Here is a 19,908-nt window from a genome sequence, read left to right as displayed (position 1 = left end):
AGTCAGTCACAGCTTTTGGGCTATAACCAATTCCACATCTTTTGCCCTTGTTCATACTTTGAGTTGGCTGTTCAATCAGTTTACTCGACTCATCTTGTTCTTGTACCATAACTGATTTTACAAAGTGAATGTATTTCCCTTTGTTTATATTCAGTTTTGGCTGAGTATCTTTGGAAGACGAATCATCTTTACTACAGAATCCTAAACTAGTTTTATCAGTAACTGATTTCTGAGAATTCTGTATATCAGTTAAAGCATCAGACGATTTGTTCCAAGCCTGAATAAGCTCAGTGTGCTTTGAATTATCAAGCAACAACTTTTGAATCATTAATTGATCCCTGCTTCTTTCATTTCTGAGCTCAGTAATTTCCCTTTTTAGACTCAACATATCAACTGATTCATCAGTTTTTGTTTTACCATCTTTGGGATCATTTTTGCTTCGCTCTGGCTTTTTCAAACGATAAAGCAAGCTTTTGATACTCATTAACCATGTCATGCAATGTCGAAAAAAGTTCTTCTCTGGTAAAATCAGTTGAACTAAAATCAAATACCTGTTGACTGCTGGACTCTAGTTCTGTATCAGCAGCCATCAGACATTTTACTTCTTCTTCATCGTCACTAGAACTGCATGAAGTTTCTGCTTCTGATTCCTCGCTGTCAGTGTCTGCCCATTTGGCTTTGCTATCTTCAGCTAGAAGTACTTCATGTTTCTTTCTGTAAGGCTTCTTGTCGTCCTTAGATCTCCTCTTGTGCTCATACACTTTCTTCTTTCTTTCAGTTGAAACTTGACTGCCCTTCTTGGGTTTGGGACAATCAGCAATATAATGACCTGGTTTGCCACAGTTGTAGCATGCATTTGACTCTTCTCTGGAGTTGTTTCTTTGATAGTTCTTTTTAAAATTCCCTTGATTCTTCCTCATGAATCTTCCAAACTTCTTAATGAACAATGACATGGCATCATTGCTTAGTTGATCAGTAGCTTTCTCAACTGAACCAGTTGGTTCTGTTCTTACAGCAGTTAAGGCGGTAGTAGCTGCTGGGGTAGATGGTTCTCCCTCTCGAGTTTACAGTTCAAACTCATATGCTTTCAAGTCATCGAATAGGTCATGGAGTTCAACTTTGTTTAGATCTTTAGACTCCCTCATTACCATGGTTTTCACATCCCATTTCTTGGGAAGACCTCTGATTATTTTCAATGCAACTTCTTTATTTGAATACACCTTTCCAAGTGCATTAAGTTCGTTGATGATGCAGCTGGTTCTTTCATCATATTCATGCATTGTTTCTCCAACTTTCATTCTGATGTTGTCGAACTTCTGCACGGCAACAGAAAGTTTGTTTTCTTTGGTTTGTTCGTTGCCTTCACAAAGCTGAATTAACTTCTCCCAAATCTCTTTGGATGTCTTGCACATCTTGATTTTACTGAAATTTACTTTGTCCAGTGTTTTGTACAATATGTTCTTTGCTACATTATCTAGATTTTCTTTCCTCTTGTCCTCAGCAGTCCACTCATCTCTAGGCTTTTCAATTCTGTGTGGTGCACCATCTGTGATTGCAACTGCTGTATTGGCTTTCAAAATCTTCATGGGTTCGTCAGTTATAAAGTACCACATGTCATCATCCTGAGCAGCTAGATGAGCCTACACCCTTATCTTCCAATCGTCAAAGTCTTCTCTTGAGAACATAGGAATCTTGTTGAATGAAGACATAGTGAAAAATTTAAGTAAGATAATCTTTGATAGGATATAACTTTGCTCTGATACCACTTGATAGGATCGGTTAAACGAATAAAGAGTGTTTAGAAGGGGGGTTAAATAAACACTGCTCGATTTTTAAAATATTCTTCGACAATGTGAGTTCAGTTCAGTTACAAACTGAAACTAAATATCCCGTCGGTCAACAACAATCAGTTAAACTGAATAAAACAGTTGCGGAAAACTAACTGACTGAAGGATAGAGTATCTAACTGAAAATGGTAACTGAAGTAATGACACAATAAGTTTCTGGATGTTCGGAGAATTGAATTACTCCTACGTCACCCCTTCTATCACGAAGATAGGATATCCACTAAAAGACTTTGAACAAATACACGAAACTATACTGACCCACTTTAGTTTGGACTTATCACTTTGCCAAAACTGAAACTCTTAGCATACAACACTTTTATAGATCGTAACTGATCTTAGCACAACTTAGAAAATCTATTAAAGATTACAAAGTGCTATATGAGCTCGAGAATATAGTCTTGAATACTACTGATATGACTAATAAGCGTGAGCTTTGATTTCTGATTGCGAGTAGATATTTTTGCAGCGTAACAGCTAGTAGAATAGGATAAATGAAAGTCGGGGGTTCTTCAGTAGCTGTTCTTCGACTATTTATAGGCTCTTCTCTTAACGGTAACATTAAAGAATGTTTGAATATTCTAACCGTTGATTGCCACGTCGATATATTCTGACAATCATACACTGTTCATTCTGCAATGCGGCGTTCCACCACAAGTTGCAGGTATATGTACTATTTTGTCTGTTGTCGCTTTCAACTGATGACGTGTACAAATGAGAGGTCAGCTGGTAACGAATCAATTGCAGAGAATGAACTTCAGTTGTATAGAACAGTGGACTGAGTTCAGCAGATGATGTGTTCAGTTGATAAGCAGTTCAGTTGGTGTTCCGTTGATGAGCAGTTCAGTTGGTGAGTCTTTTTGGCAAAGCACCGGAATTAAGTTTCCAACAATTTACTTTCTAATAGAATTCTTTTTTACCGTATCTTATAGATTACTTTATGGAAGATAAACTCTAAGAGAGATGAAAGCTATACATAAGAGGTGATCAACGTGAGGTGATTGTGGGCAAATAGAGTTTTTCGTTGAAAGGCATTTACGTGGAGGATTTAAAAGTGAGAGAGAGAAGATAAAAATTCAGAGAGTTCACGTATAGGATTTTTCGTGGATGTAATTTTCGTGGGAGTTTTTCGTAGAAGTGATTTTTGTGAAGGGAGTTTTTCGTGGAGATAATTTTTCGTGGGAGTTTTTTGTCGAAGATTTTCGTGGTGGCTTCTTCTTCTTCTCTCGATCAAATATACACACACTTGTGCACGTCATAGATTTCAAAGAAATCTTTCTTCAAGGGACGTGATGTTTTGAAGAGTGCAGATATCGGGTGTTGCCTTGAATGTTGGAAATATCTACATACAACATCTGTAACGAAGTTGGTTGAAGATTGTTTTCGTGGCTCCTCTTTTGGCATCTCGTTTTTTTCTTTCTTAATTGATGTTTTATTATTGTTGGTTGTTTTAGAAAGCTTTTATTTTCTCAACGTGTTGAGAAAATTGATTTTAGTCGTAATCACTAGTGTTAAGTTTTTGTAAACGATTTGGTTTCTAGTGATTAATTTTTGTCATAAGGCATCGCACAAGTATTTATATTTGTGCAAATTTAATCTTGTCCATCTGTTTATTTAAAGTCAATTTGTGTTACAAAATATAATATTTCGCTGCATGTTGTCCAAGATGTTGTAACATCTAGTACAACAATTAATTCTGATTAAACACAAATTCACTATTTTACATCCTATTCTGATATTTTTATTATTTCTTCGTATCTGTCGAACAATATAACTCTTACACATGGAATCTCCGAAAACAAGTTGAGTGGGCAGCTTGTAAATAAACAAGCAATATTCCACTTGATTGAAGTCCATGATTATCATAGCGCAGAATTAGGTGTCACTAATGAAAGACATTATCTTTAAATCTGTAGTGCACATGATTTTGGAGCTAGGTACACCTGTTGAATGAACTCTAGAAATCCATGAATGATGGTATTTCTCAAAAGCTGTTTAATAAAAGGTCTGCTTTTGTCCCTCATGAACATAAAACTTTGTCTTTGCAAAATGTGAAATGGAAAGAAATAATTGGGAAAACCCAAAAACAATATCTGTCCACCACATGAATTTCCCCTTTTTTCTTCTACCTTTCCCATCGATGTGCTTTCTATACGAACTGCCAAACCTTGGAAATGGGAAAACAAATAGTTTGCAAGTGCTAAACATGTGAATAACTAATTGTCAAATGACTTGATGCTTGTCAAGGTGACTAGATTAATTTTAAAATTGTGCACATTGAATAAAAGTTAATTGTAAGAGTTATTTTGTCCGACAAATGCTAAAAATAATAAAAATATCAGAATAGGATGTAGAATAGTGAATTTGTGTTTTATCAGAATTAAGTGTTGTTCCAGATGTTACAACATCTAGGACAACATACAACGGAAAATTATATTTTAAAACACAAATTGACTTTAATAAATAGATGGACAAGATTAAATTTGCACAAGTATAATGTGCGGTGCCTTATGGCAAAAATTAATCACTAGAAAACCAAACCGTTTACAAAAACCATGCACTAGTGATTATCACAAAAATAAATTTTCTCAACACTTTGAGAAAATAAGAGCTTTCTAAAACAACTAAAAATAATAAAACTTAATTAAGAAAGCAAAACTTGATTCCGAAAAGCACGATCAATTATGCAATCTTCAGTCAACATCGTTACGGATGTTGTCTGTAGATGTTGGCAACATTCAGAGCAACACGGTGATCACCACTCTTCAAACCGCAACGGCTTCGAGAATTATTCCTCTCTGAAAAATCTTCACTCCGTGGATGTATATTCGATATTCAAGAAGCTTTTTCAAAGTCCTTGATACCTTATTTATAGATGAAGAGTTTCACCTCATAAAGGAAACCTATTTCATTAAGAAGGTAGAGTTTAATTAGAAATAAATTCTATTTAAACATTGATATCATATCTCATTAAATCTTTATATTAAACATCACATATAGAATATATATTTTCATAATTATCTCATTATCATAGAAAGGAAAAATCACATTAAGTATTATACTCAGTTTAAATCAACAAGGAAAATAATTTTAGGGAAATAATTTCAATTAAGATCGGAAATATTATTTCCCTTCAATCTTCCCCTTTTTGGCTTTCTTGGACAAAATGAGATCAAACACATTTATCTTAGTTTCATCTCACATCAACTCCCCCTGAGTTAGAGGTTCTCCCCCTGAATTAGAGATCTTTTCTCCCCCTGAATAAACTAAGGTTAGTACGGGTGTTGTTAGAATTGTTGGCAACACTTGAGACAACACCTGCACCATTTCATTAACAGTTCACAAAAAAACTAAGCAGGTACACCAGGTGCAGGAATATGAAAGAACTATCCCAAAAATTAGAAGATAATTAACACAAAAGATGTGGGGATCCGGACGCTAATCATGTTCTTAATCATCATTGGGACTAATTAATCAATTATAAAACAGGGTCTAAAAATTTTTCTTTTTACAATGTAACTGCGGAAGGTAATGGAATCTAAATAATATACATCTCAGTATAAAATACAATTCAGTATAAAAGTGACATTCTATACAATAGTCATCCGACTAATCTAAGGTTCAGTTACTAGGTTCAAGTAATAAACCAAGTCTGCTACAAGTCCGGAATCACCACGCTAATCTCGATCTTTCTTCACTCTTGACCCTGAATCTGCCCCACCTGTTGTCATGCACACATACAAAACAAGACAACAGCCGGATAACCCCGGTGAGAATAAATCTCAGTATAAACAATGTATACATGCAATCATATAAAAACATATATAAAAGCATAATAACAAATATTTTTAACATGTATCAAATCAGAACATAAATCCATATCAAACAATGAATCATACTCAGACTCAAACTCGACTCAAATAACGCGTCGTCTCAGACTCGACTCAATTCTAACCTAGGGATCTCGATGTCTGGGCGAAACAGCCACAGAATTGACGACTCAGTCAAGATTTAAGCGAATCAGCCAATAGCTAGGCGAAACAGCCGATAGCTAGACGAATCAGTCAATAGATAGACGAATCAGTCAATAAATAGACGAATCAGTCAATAAATAAGCGAATCAGCCAATAGCTAGGCGAAACAGCCGATAGCTAGACGAATCAGTCGGTGACTAGGCAACTCAGCCAATGACTAAACAATTCAGCAGTCAATACATGCAGTTGCTATAAATCAATAGACTACAAACATCAATCTCAGCAATTACAAATATCAATATAATAACTAAGTATGTGATTTAGGGAGACTCGAGTCAAACCTTACTCGAGTTGTGCAATCCCAACACAACATTAATTTATACCTTTCTTTTTGATATTCTGGCTCTGTCGAAGTCTCGAACCCCAAGCCTGTCAATACTCAGTCTGACAATACAATATCGAGGGTATGGTATCAATACACCACTCAATTAATACTGGATACAAACAGAATTCAATCAAATTCTGTTTCAACAACGTAACGTCATAATTTCAATATATCCAGTAATACCATATCAGTCAGATATCAATCCCAACATCTCTTAATCAATAACAACTCAACTCTGATATCATATCAACTCTGAAAATCATAACAATTCCATATGGTATCTGTTCTTCAGTCCGGTTTCGATTATACGATGTCTAACATGCCAAGAACATCATATATGAATCATATCAGATTCTGACAATACCATAATTTCAGAACATGTTAAAACGTAGCAAAACTTACGTCCAGTTGTAGCCTACGTCGATAGGAACTCAATACCGAAGTCGGATTCAAAATCGGACGGGCGGATTTCTCAGAAAAGGCGTAAGGATTTTCTTTCCCAAAGTCTCGACCCTTTTTCGGATTTCTTCTCTGAATTCTAAATGAATTCGTGCATGTATATATATATATATATATATATATATATATATATATATATATATATATACATCCCCGCACATGCAAGAGGCCGAGTGGCTCAACTTGGTTATGCCACGTCTCGCGCTCGAGCGGTAAGAAAGTACCGCTCGGGCGCGAGCTCGGCGCTCGGGCGGTGAAAATCTGCCGCCCGGGCGCGAGACTCTCTGTCCGGATGCTCCTCCATTGGCGCTCGAGCGGTAGTATTCTACCGCTCGGGCGCCACACCTTCTGCCCGAGACTCACTCTTGCTGGACATTGGCGCTCGGGCGGTCTCTTTCTACCGTTCGGGCGCCAACAATTCTGCCCGAAAATCACATAATTCATATCTGTTAACCAATCTGGTCTCGGAGTGGTCCAACTATACTCACATCCGTTCATCGTCGATAAATCATCTCAGATTACGTTAATCATCTCAGATTACGTTAATCAAATTCTTGGGCATTACATTTCTCCCCCCCTAAGATACGATTTCGTCCTCGAAATCACATGCAATCAATCGTATCAATAAGAAGGTATATCACAAAACTGAATAGAAAACTCACATCAATTAAATAACTCGGGGAATCTTTGTCTCATATCTGACTCTATTTCCCATGTATCTTCTTCTATGCCCTGACGACTTCACTAAATCCTCATATGAAGTATCAATAAAGATAGTTCTCGTCTCAATAAAGAGAAAATCACCATTTCTTTCCGTACAACGTTTTGAAAGAAGCCATTTCAATACTCGTCTGATAGCTATTGTTGTACGAAAACTCACAAAGTGGCAGTGTATCTTGCCAGCTAGCGCTAAAATCAAGCACTACTGTTCTCAGTATATCCTCCACTGTCTGGATCGTCTACTCAGACTATCCATCGGTCTATGGATGATATGTGGTACTAAGATATCACTTCGTACCTAGAGCCTGCTGCAAAATCTGCCAGAAGTATGATGTAAACCGAAAATCATGGTTTAAAACAATCGACCTTGGCACTCTATGCAGTCTGATCATTCATCTGACATAAATCTCAGTCATCTAATCATAACTGTACGTCATCTAGTACGGAATAAAGCATGCGGATATGGTCAATCTGTCAGTCACAACCCAAATCGCATCACGACTCCGGGAGGATCTCAGTAATTTCATTACAAATATATGGAAATGGGATCTCATTTCCTTTCAGGAATAGACAAACTCTGTACTAATCCTCCTGTTTTCTTTCTCTCAGCTTCCACCTATTGACAATTCAGACATTTGGCTACAAATTCAGCTATATCAGCTTTCATTTGTTTCCACCAACACTGTCTTCGATCTGATTCAAACCCGAATTCAGAATAACAACAATATTCAGTCAAATTCAAGACATCACTAATCAGTACTGATCTGATAAACTCATACAATCGCAAATATCTGACACTGATATCTACTACAGCCAACTAATTACAGTTTATTTCTGCTAAAATCAACAGAAACATCATCCTTGGATATAACACATCCTGAAGGCCATCTGTCTCAATCAGGATTCACCATTTCAACTGTTTTTGATATCCAATCAAGGCTAAAATCAATCTCCCTGATTCGAATCAGATCTGAAGTCTTATCTGGGGAAAACATTCATAACTTTCTTATCATTGGTAAATCAGCCAATGATAGACTCAACTTCAGTAAATCAACTGAATACATAAGGAGTCATTCTGCTCCTTTCTGTAATAATCTAGTCATAGCTAGTACGAATTATCAAAGGAACTCTCAATCTAGAATCTTTATCGTACAATATTCATTAATTGGTCATCTCAGATCCGATTCTCACCATCTTCTGGAACTAATCTAGGGTAGCTCTGTACTTGATCAGCATATCAATATACGTAATGCAGTCCCAAACTCAGACAACATCGGTACAATACCAGCTACCACATGCTCTAACTCAATCTCATTCTCATCTTACGGTAGTATACCATATTTTACAGAATTCACTGCTATACAAACTCTCCCCAACAGAGCAAGGGTATACACTACAGTAAATAAAGACTCAACAGGCAATGCATAACTCAATGCAAATCATTCAGAAATAAATATAGGGAAGCACCCCGCATCTATCAGTACAAAAGCAGGATAACTATATCAAAAATCATTACCTGCAACATCACTCATCTGGTGCTTCCTCAGCCTGCTCCTCGGTCAAAGCAAATAATATGGCCTGCTGTCTAGGAGGCTGGCCGACTATCTGGCTCCCTCCTGGCCTCTGCTGTGACTGAGATGGTGCTGGCTGAAATGAAGGAACAGCAGCTGATTGTCTACTCCACTGTGCTACTGATCCAGCTGATTCGGTTCCCTGGGATCTTTGGAAACCCTTCTGTGGACACATTCTGGCAAAATGTCCCTGTTGTTTGCAGAAGTGGCAGCTACCAAGTACTCCTTGGCCCTGTTCAGTGGAATGTCTCCCTCCACAATTTCCACAGTAAGCCCCGGTATAACTCTGTTGGGGACCACTAGAACTAGAGGAACTGCCGCCAGACTTCTTAAACTGCTTTCCTCTAGCCTTCAGAAATTCTTTCTTTCCACCACTACTACCATTCTCGAATCTGGGAAGTGGTTGCGGTGGTCTCCATTCTTGAGGAACAAATGCAGCTCCTCTCTGCCTTATCAGGCCCGCCTCAGTGCCCTTTGCTCTATTCATGGCATCAGCAAAGTTATTGGGTCGCCCTGTGTTCACTAATGTAAAAATATCAGGGTTCAGGCCATTGATGAACTGGTCAGCAGTAGCTTCTTCGCTGTCCTCCACATGTGGAGCAAATTTCAGTAAAGAGGAGAACTTAGATACATACTCCTCTATGTTCATCTGTCCCTGCTTTAGATTGGCAAACTCTGCCCCCTTGTCTTTTCTGTACGATACGGGAAAGAATCGTTGATAAAATTCAGTTCTAAACATATTCCAGGTGATCGTCGTACCTCTATGCTCGAAGGCTCTCTTTCTCGTAATCCACCAGTCCTTGGCAACATCGTGCAACTGGTGTCCAATTAATTTCACTCTCTTCTCATCTGTATACTCCAAGGAGTCAAAAAGCATTTCTATATCCCCAAGCCAACTCTCGCATTCTACAGCATTCTCTGTTCCTTTCAAAATCGGCGGATGAAATGACTGAAATCGTTTCAGTAACGTTTCCATTGGAGTAGGAGTGACATCCATTGGAGGATTCGATGTACTACCCTGTTCTGGAATTCGTCTAGGAGGCATATCTGAAACTCAAGAGGATTAGTGACCCAATCCAACACATCTGTTTCAATTCAGTCTCTCTCCCGATCATCTTACTGCTGATCGAGAATCAGTTCAGATTCGTTCCCAATAACACATATTACAAAATCAAATCAGATAAGTCAAGTAACATGTATTATATAAAGCAGTAAAGAATGCTAGCAATCATAAGCAAGGAAAGAAACACATTCTACCCCGCTCACTATCTTCTATCCCAGTCTCAAGAATCTACAGTTCTTGTAACCTACAGCTCTGATACCACCTGTTGTGGGGACCCGGACGCTAATCATGTTCTTAATCATTATTGGGACTAATTAATCAATTATAAAACAGGGTCTAAAAATTTTTCTTTTTACAATGTAACTGCGGAAGGTAATGGAATCTAAATAATATACATCTCAGTATAAAATACAATTCAGTATAAAAGTGACATTCTATACAAAAGTCATCCGACTAATCTAAGGTTCAGTTACTAGGTTCAAGTAATAAACCAAGTCTGCTACAAGTCCGGAATCACCACGCTAATCTCGATCTTTCTTCACTCTTGACCCTGAATCTGCCCCACCTGTTGTCATGCACACATACAAAACAAGACAACAGCCGGATAACTCCAGTGAGAATAAATCCTAGTATAAACAATGTATACATGCAATCATATAAAAACATATATAAAAGCATAATAACAAATATTCTTAACATGTATCAAATCAGAACATAAATCCATATCAAACAATGAATCATACTCAGACTCAAACTCGACTCAAATAACGCGTCGTCTCAGACTCGACTCAACTCTAACCTAGGGATCCCGATGTCTGGGCGAAACAGCCACAGAATTGACGACTCAGTCAAGATTTAAGCGAATCAGCCAATAGCTAGGCGAAACAGCCGATAGCTAGACGAATCAGTCAATAGATAGACGAATCAGTCAATAAATAGACGAATCAGTCAATAAATAAGCGAATCAGCCAATAGCTAGGCGAAACAGCCGATAGCTAGACGAATCAGTCGGTGACTAGGCAACTCAGCCAATGACTAAACAATTCAGCAGTCAATACAGCAGTTGCTATAAATCAATAGACTACAAACATCAATCTCAGCAATTACAAATATCAATGTAATAACTAAGTATGTGATTTAGGGAGACTCGAGTCAAACCTTACTCGAGTTGTGCAATCCCAACACAACATTAATTTATACCTTTCTTTCTGATATTCTGGCTCTGTCGAAGTCTCGAACCCCAAGCCTGTCAATACTCAGTCTGACAATACAATATCGAGGGTATGGTATCAATACACCACTCAATTAATACTGGATACAAACAGAATTCAATCAAATTCTGTTTCAACAACGTAACGTCATAATTTAAATATATCCAGTAATACCATATTAGTCAGATATCAATCCCAACATCTCTTAATCAATAACAACTCAACTCTGATATCATATCAACTCTGAAAATCATAACAATTCCATATGGTATCTGTTCTTCAGTCCGGTTTCGATTATACGATGTCTAACATGCCAAGAACATCATATATGAATCATATCAGATTCTGACAATACCATAATTTCAGAACATGTTAAAACGTAGCAAAACTTACGTCCAGTCGTATCCCACGTCGATAGGAACTCAATACCAAAGTCGGATTCAAAATCGGACGGGCGGATTTCTCAGAAAAGGCGTAAGGATTTTCTTTCCCAAAGTCTCGACCCTTTTTCGGATTTCTTCTCTGAATTCTAAATGAATTCGTGCATGTATATATATATATATATATATATATATATATATATATATATACATCCCCGCACATGCAAGAGGCCGAGTGGCTCAACTTGGTTATGCCACGTCTCGCGCTCGAGCGGTAAGAAAGTACCGCTCGGGCGTGAGCTCGGCGCTCGGGCGGTGAAAATCTGCCGCCCGGGCGCGAGACTCTCTGTCCGGATGCTCCTCCATTGGCGCTCGAGCGGTAGTATTCTACCGCTCGGGCGCCACACCTTCTGCCCGAGACTCACTCTTGCTGGACATTGGCGCTCGGGTGGTCTCTTTCTACCGCTCGGGCGCCAACAATTCTGCCCGAAAATCACATAATTCATATGTGTTAACCAATCTGGTCTCGGAGTGGTCCAACTATACTCACATCCGTTCATCGTCGATAAATCATCTCAGATTACGTTAATCATCTCAGATTACGTTAATCAAATTCTTGGGCATTACAAAAGAAAACAATCAACCTATGCTTCATCATCACTATCCTCCTCATCATCACTATCACCCTCATCATTGTCATCATCTCTGTCCCAGATGGGCCAGCAGCATCAGTTTGATCCTTCCCCTTTTTTGTCCTGGAAAGACACCCTTATTCAAAAAGAGCTTAAGATCAGCAGCCAGATACTCATAGTAAGCCAAGTCCGCCTTAGTTTGGGAGATCTTTTTGAGAACATGGTCAAGATGGGCCTGAACACCAGCAACGGGAATCTTCAGATAACCAGGCGTTGGTTGCTGTGAGGTCGCGCTTGTAGAAAGCTCAGAGGGAGGAGGTTCTGTGGTAGAGCCGTTCCAAGGAAGATCAATCTTTCGTTTTCCCTTGAAGAGAGCAGGAACGATCTTCAATACGTCACTGGCAGTTGTAGAGGGTTCTGTGATGTCTTTAATGAATCCTTGTGCCTCCAAGATGCCATAAATGAGAGAGGTAAATGGGAGTTTCGAGGACTTCATGCCGCCATTGGCATATTGCATGATAGTATAAAAAGCCGAACGCCCAAAGTTCAGGCTGGATGTGCCGATGGCAAAGAAAATCAGCGCCTGAGACTTAGTGACCACCGTGGGGTTGGTGGTAGGAGTCCAATTGCGAATCGCAATCTTGTGAAGAACCGAGTAGAAAGATGTAAGTGTAGCAGCCGAGATCTTGTCGGGATGGGCAGAAAATTTTCTTATCAGTCCACCAGTCAGGGTGGAAATCACATCATCAAGGTCCGGTGGTGGACCTTCAGCAACTACAGGAGTGCCGTAGTGATCGTTTATGATCTAAGGCTCAAAGTTGTACACCATGTTCCGTACAAACACTCGACCAAATTTGGGGGATCGCGTATCAATGACGCTGGACGAAAGGTTCGCGTAGAATTCAGGAACCACCTTGTGACAATAGGGCAGTGCAGAAGAAACGGTAGATAACAACCTTCTGGATTTGAGAAACTCTATTAGGTTGTTGCGAGAGAAGGCCACCATATCAGCATTTCGTTCCTCAATAAGAGCCCGGTTGGCATAAAGGGGCCAGTTTGAAAACTCCTCCTCTCTATAGAACATATTATTGAAACTGCTGGACAAGTCGTAGTCATTGAGGTCGATGTTTTCCGAGAAGAGCTCGCCATCTGAAGCAACATCCATAGGAGAAGGTGCAGGATTGGCAGAGGCACTGGAATCTTCAGAGAGAATGGGGTAATATGGTCAAGCGGCTTGTTGGCTTTTGAGGTTGGCCATAAATTGGGCCAACGTGATTTCCTCGTCACGAGGTGGTGAGGCCATTGGTGGAGGAGGAGGCGGCGCGTCCATAGCGGAATTAGTGGAGTCACCGGAGGAATTCCTGCTCTTGGAGGGTGAATAAAATTTCTTCGTGCGGGCCACAAATTCATAATCCCCATCATTAGAGTCATCACCCGATGTGTGCTCAGGCTCAGCAAGCAAAGGTCGGCTCGTCCCCTCACCCTTTCGACGAAATCGCTTTGAGGTGGTAAAATCAGGGTTATACCCTGCCTGTCTCTTGGAGCGACGAACTTGCTGGCGCGGAGGATCGAACACTTGAATTATTGGTGGATTATCAACATCAAAAGCATTCCCAGGCTCACCGGGGACAATAACTTCCAGAGGCTCGGGCATTAGAGCAGCAAGAATGATCTCCAAGTCCTGGACAGGGGGTGTTGCAGAAGATGTTGCAGGAGGTGACGACACATCCTCTGTATGGCCCATTTCACTTCGGATATCGTGTGGATCAAAGCCCTTTCCTGCCATTTACACGAAAAAAAAATTCAAGCAAAGAAGAGAAGTGACGATTTGGGGAAAATTTTACATTGAATAGGTGCAAAACGATGGTGCGGAAATTTGTGAGACAATTAGTGTAAGTAAATGAGATAAGCATGAATGAACACTGTAACGGTAACAAAATCAAACAGTTAAGTGAGTCCAATCGGTAAAAGGAATTGATTTACTCCACTGAAATCTCTCAACGGTAAAATAACTGCACTGTTCTTTAATAGCTTAACACCTTTTCAAATATTACCGAGACAATTGAATACTAACCACGTTTCAAAATTTCCAGATATAACTCCACATCGATTTTTAACCCCACTCGTCATCAATGATCACATAAATTAGAGATTTTGCAAAGTTTGGGATTTCACCGAATGTTTCTTTGCATATCCTTGTGGCGCAGCAATAGTAATGATGATATGTTTGTGCATGACCTGTTTATGCTTAAGAACAAAATGTGACAGAAATAGAAACATGAAACATGTATGAAATATGTTTACAGATGAGGTGTTGTCACAAATGTTGGTAACATTTTTGGCAACACTTCCAATCCCTAAAATTTGTTTTTGATTTTTCCTCACACTTAGGGACTTAACCATTTTTAGATCATAGAAGAGTTAGCTCCCACACTAGAAGAACGGTATTCTTTTGGACTCCTCTAGGTAGCTTTTTCCAATCCTTCTATTTTGATTTCTGTATTGAATTCAGAAGAAGTAGTTCCCACACTAAAGGTACAGTCTTCTTTGGACTCTTTTAGGTAGCTTTTTCCTAACTTATCTTCTGACACAGAGCATATTTGTAAGTATTGTCAATATATTCAAATCACCTTTCACATGGGACAAACTCATGATGTACATGATTATCCTTCATTACTTAGTGACTAAGCACAAAATTTTGCATGTCCAAGTTCATTAAATAAAATAGATTAAGGAATTGTAAGTGTACCAGAATATTAAGCAACATCACTCCAACACATCATATCACAGGATGCATGAAAATGCAGAATGTCTAAGTCATAAAAATGCACATGCATATTAGATGTTGTCCGATATTTCGTAACATCTGAGACAACGTCTATGAATGATTAGGCTGAACACATGCTGAGAGATTTCCTGAGGTTGGAGAATCTCTCAAAATATAATGCTTTGGTTAATATGTCAGTCAGTTGGTTATTTGTATCAACAAACTCCATTCGAATCAATCCTTTCTCTACTAGATCTCTAATAAGTCAATGTGTTTAGTACGAGAGTATTGTACCGGATTTTTTGAAATGTTTATTGTACTAGAATTGTCACAGTACACCACTAAGGGTTCGCTCTTAAGACCATAATCTTCTATCATCTGATTCATCCACAAGAGTTGAGTGCACCCACTTCCTGCTGCCACATATTCGGATTCAGCAGTTGAAAGTGAAACACAGTTTTGTTTTCAACTATGCCATGATATCAAGTTATTTCCAATGTAAAAACAGCCACCCGAAGTACTTTTTCTATCGTCTAGATCCCCTGTCCAATCGGTATCAGAAAACCCTACTAGATTTGAGTTGGTTTCGTGTTTATACAATAATACTAGATCAATGGTTCCGGCAATGTATCGTAAGACACGTTTGACGGCTTTTAAGTGAGAAATCTTAGGATTAGATTCATATCTAGCACATAAACAAACACTAAATATTATGTCAGGGCGACTGGCAGTTAGGTACAAAATACTTCCTATGATGCTGCGGTAAATGTTGTTGTCAACATCTTCGGCCGCAACATCTTTGGATAATTTTTCATTTGAGCCCGTAGGTGTTTTCACGTTCTTGCTGTTTTCATTTGCAAATTTATTTACTAAATTCTTAGCATACTTACTTTGACACAAGAAGATCCCATCATGCATTTTTTTTTATTTGCATACCAAGAAAAAAGTGTAATTCACCAACCATGCTCATTTCAAATGCAGTAGACATGCATTCAACAAAATCATTAGCATGATTTTGGGATGAAAAGCCGAAAATGATATCATCAACATAGATTTGACAAATGAAGATCTCACCTTTGGATTTTTGAATAAAGAGCTTTTTATCTACATCACCTCGTTTAAATCCAATGTCAAGTAGGTATTCAGTCAGTCTGCGATACCAAGCACGTGGTGCTTGCTTCAAGCCATAGAGAGTCTTTTTCAACTTGTACACATGATTCAGATTGTGTGGATCTTCGAATCCTTTAGGCTGTCTAACATGTACTTCCTCATTCAAGAAACCATTCAAAAAAGCAAAGCACTTTTAACGTCCATTTCAAACAGTTTTATTTTCATGTAGCATGCAATGGCTAGCAAAAGTCGGATTGACTCCATGCGGGCAACAGGAGCAAAGTTCTCATCGAAATCAACCCCTTCAACCTATGTGTACCCTTGAGCAACCAACCTTGCTTTGTTTCGAATAATGTTTCCTGACTCATCAGTTTTATTTTTAAAGACCCACTTTGTTCCAATTATATTGCCATGGTCAGGAGGAGGAACTAAATCCCAAACATCATTTCGAACAAACTCTTCAAGTTCATCATGCATAGCATTGATCCAAAACTCATCTTTTAAAGCTTCGTCGACATTTTTAGGTTCAATTTGGGATACAAAGCATGAAAATCTAACATGTGAGTACATGGTACTCATGCACACTAGGCCAACCATTTTTCGGTAGTCAACTTTGTCTTTCTTCCTATTTTGGATATTCTCACGCATTCCTCCGATAATTTGAGATGATGGATGATTCTTTTGGATTTTTCTTGGAATACACGGTCCATCATCTACTGCCTCATCATCGCTGTGAGCATCTTCTAGTGATTTGGTGACTTCAGTGTCACATGTTGCTCCAGATGTTGCAACACCTGGGGCAACATTTGTATTTTTTTAGTGAGATTTGAGTTTCCAAAAGGTCTTCAACGTCATCCTCAACAGTTTTCTTCTTGAGATCTGCACAATCATCAAAAAAAAAATTAATGGATTCCATAATAGACTTAGTTCTTAAATTAAACATGTGATAAGCTCAAATATTTGTGGCATATCCCAAAAACAAACACTTATCACTCTTTGGATCGAACTTTGCAAGTTGATCCCTGTCATTCAAAGTGTAACACACACCCAAAAACATGAAAGTATTTAAGATTAGGCTTCTTTCCCATGATGATTTCATAAGAAGTCATGGTTGAAATACTTCTTAAATAGACCCTATTCAAAATATGGCATGTTGTATTAAGGGCTTCTGCCCAAAAATGCTTCGAGATATTCTTTGAGGCACTCTTGTCATTTCTTGCAAAGTCCTGTTCTTACCTTCGGCAATCCCATTTTGTTGTGGGGTTTTTGGTGCTGAAAATTAATGTGAAATCCCCTTCTTGTCACAAAAGGATGAGAATAAAGAGTTTTCAAATTCCTTACCATTATCAGTTCTGACCCTTCTCACCTTCAAATTATGGAAGTTTGTAATTCTTGTGACCAATTGTTTAAACACATCAAAAGTGTCTGATTTCTCCCTAATGAAACTTACCCATGAGTATAGTGAGAAATCATCAACACAAACAAAGGAGTACTTCTTACCTCCGAAGCTTTCCACTTCATTAGGACCCATAAGATCCATATGCAATAATTCCAGACAACATGTTGTCCCAGATATTGGCAACACTGGGTGCGACACACGAGTCTGTTTTTCTTTTTGACAATCTCCGCATACATATGGTATTCCAGATGAAAGATTAGGCATACCTCTTACTGCATCATACTTACTCAAGTTCTTCAAGGTTTTGAAATTTGCATGTCCTAGTTTTTCATGCCAAAGGTTAAATTCGGTGATTTGCACATTTTTGCTTGAAATTTCTTCACCTATTTGATAGCAATTACGCGAGTACCTTGTACCTGTCATAATGCACATGTTAGTTTCATCAAAAACTTCACAAGTATGTTTATCAAACTTAACAAGCACATTATCATCACACAATTGGCTTATGCTTATCAAATTTGAATTTAATCCTTCAACATGAAGCACATTGTGGAGCTTTGGTAGTCCTTCAACATTCAATGTACCCTTCCCTACAATTTTTCCTTTAGCTCCCCCTCCATAGGCCACTCTTCCACAATTTTGTTAAACATAATCGTTGAGATGTTCTCTTGAACATGTCATGTGGCGTGAGCTTCCACTATCAAAGTACCAATGACCTGCAGTGTTCGTTTTCAATAAAGTATAGACAACATTACAATGAGTTTTTACCTTTGGGACCAAAATTTGTCTTACTGTAGGTCGATGGTGGGAGGTGTTGCGGAAAGTGTTGGACAACATTCGGGGCAACATCCGACTCGACTTTTGATTCATGCGATCATCTCTGAGTTTAAAACAGTAGGGCCTGATATGACCAGGCTTAAAGCAGTAATGGCATACATACCTTCGTTTTCTTTTCCTAGGAATGGGTGCAGCAGGTTGTCTTTTCGGTGTAGAGCTTTTGGTTGAAGATATGGTTTGTGAGGGAGTGCATGTTTCAGTTTTTCCTTTAACAAAAACAGTCGCCTTGGAAGATTCACCAATCTCGAACACACTGTCTTTGAAGCCTAGGTCTTTTTTGTCATTTCTTCCCATCAAAAGTATGGAGTCAAGCTTGGATGTGCTTGAATTAAATTTGGACAAGGTTGCAGTTGCCTTTTGTAGTTCTTCTTTGGTTTTACTAAGTTCCAAATCCTTCTTGCTCAAAATTACCTCAAGTTTGGCAACTACGGCTTTTAGATCAACGTTCTCCTTCACAAGAGTTGAGTTCAACTTGTTTCTTTTGGTCCATTCTTCAAACATGTAATGCCCGAGATTTAATTATTTAATCAGACATTGATTAATTATCATGATTGAGATTATACGAACTCGAATGAAGAAGCCGGGCGTCGTCGCATTGTTAGCCAAGAAATTGGGACAGAAACTTCGGCGCTCGAGCGGCAGAAAGTTACCGCCCGAGCGCCAATGTAATATAAGAGCACCCTTGGGCAGAGAGTCTGGCGCCCGAGCGGTAGTTTTTGACCGCTCGAGCGCCAGTGGTGGGCAAGATAATCACCCGGACAGTATGTTCGGCGCCCGAGCGGTACATTTCAACCGCTCGAGCGCCACCTAAGAATCATGAAATGTAGCCACGTTCGTTAGACATGCAGCGTGGGTGTATATATATACATTACAAGCCTAAATCCCTCAGAAAGCATAAACAAAGATCGAGAAAAGCTTCAGAAAAGTAGTGAAAAATCCTTACGCCTTTTGTGAGAAATCCGCCCGTCTGATTTTGAATCCGACTTCAGTACTGCGTTTCTATCAACACAGGCTACAACTGGACGTAAGTTTTGTTACGTTTAGACATGTTTTGAATTTATGATATTGTCAGAATTGAATATGATTCAGATATAGTGTTTATGCTACCGTAGACATTAAAGAATTGAAGTCAGATTACAAAACAGACTGTTTATGTAATTGTTATGATTTTTGAAAGATGTTGACTGAGATTCTATATCAGAATTGTGTTATTATTCAGAGTATGATTGTATCGACACCGATTATGAGTTTCGGTATTATATTTGTGATGTTCAGATTGACAGGGTTACTCAGATTGTATTGTTATGCCGTCGAAACATCAACTGAGTTAGATTGATCAGATTCAGACAATGATTTAGATTTCATCGTGATATCGTTGATATGAATCAGATTGTACATTGTTCAGACATTGATCGGATTGTATACTGAATTGAGTATTGATCAGAACAGATTGTATATTGAGTTATTCACTGATACAGTGTATTCGATATTGTCATTTCAGATTCGATATGGACAGAGTTGAATACAGGTCATCGTCTTCGTCAGATAGGGACGAC

The sequence above is a fragment of the Primulina eburnea genome, chromosome 9 (genome assembly GCF_022965805.1).
Source record: "Primulina eburnea isolate SZY01 chromosome 9, ASM2296580v1, whole genome shotgun sequence".
Lineage (NCBI taxonomy): Eukaryota > Viridiplantae > Streptophyta > Magnoliopsida > Lamiales > Gesneriaceae > Primulina > Primulina eburnea.
The sequence above is the reverse complement of the archived record's forward strand: the minus strand, read 5'-3'. Positions refer to the sequence as shown.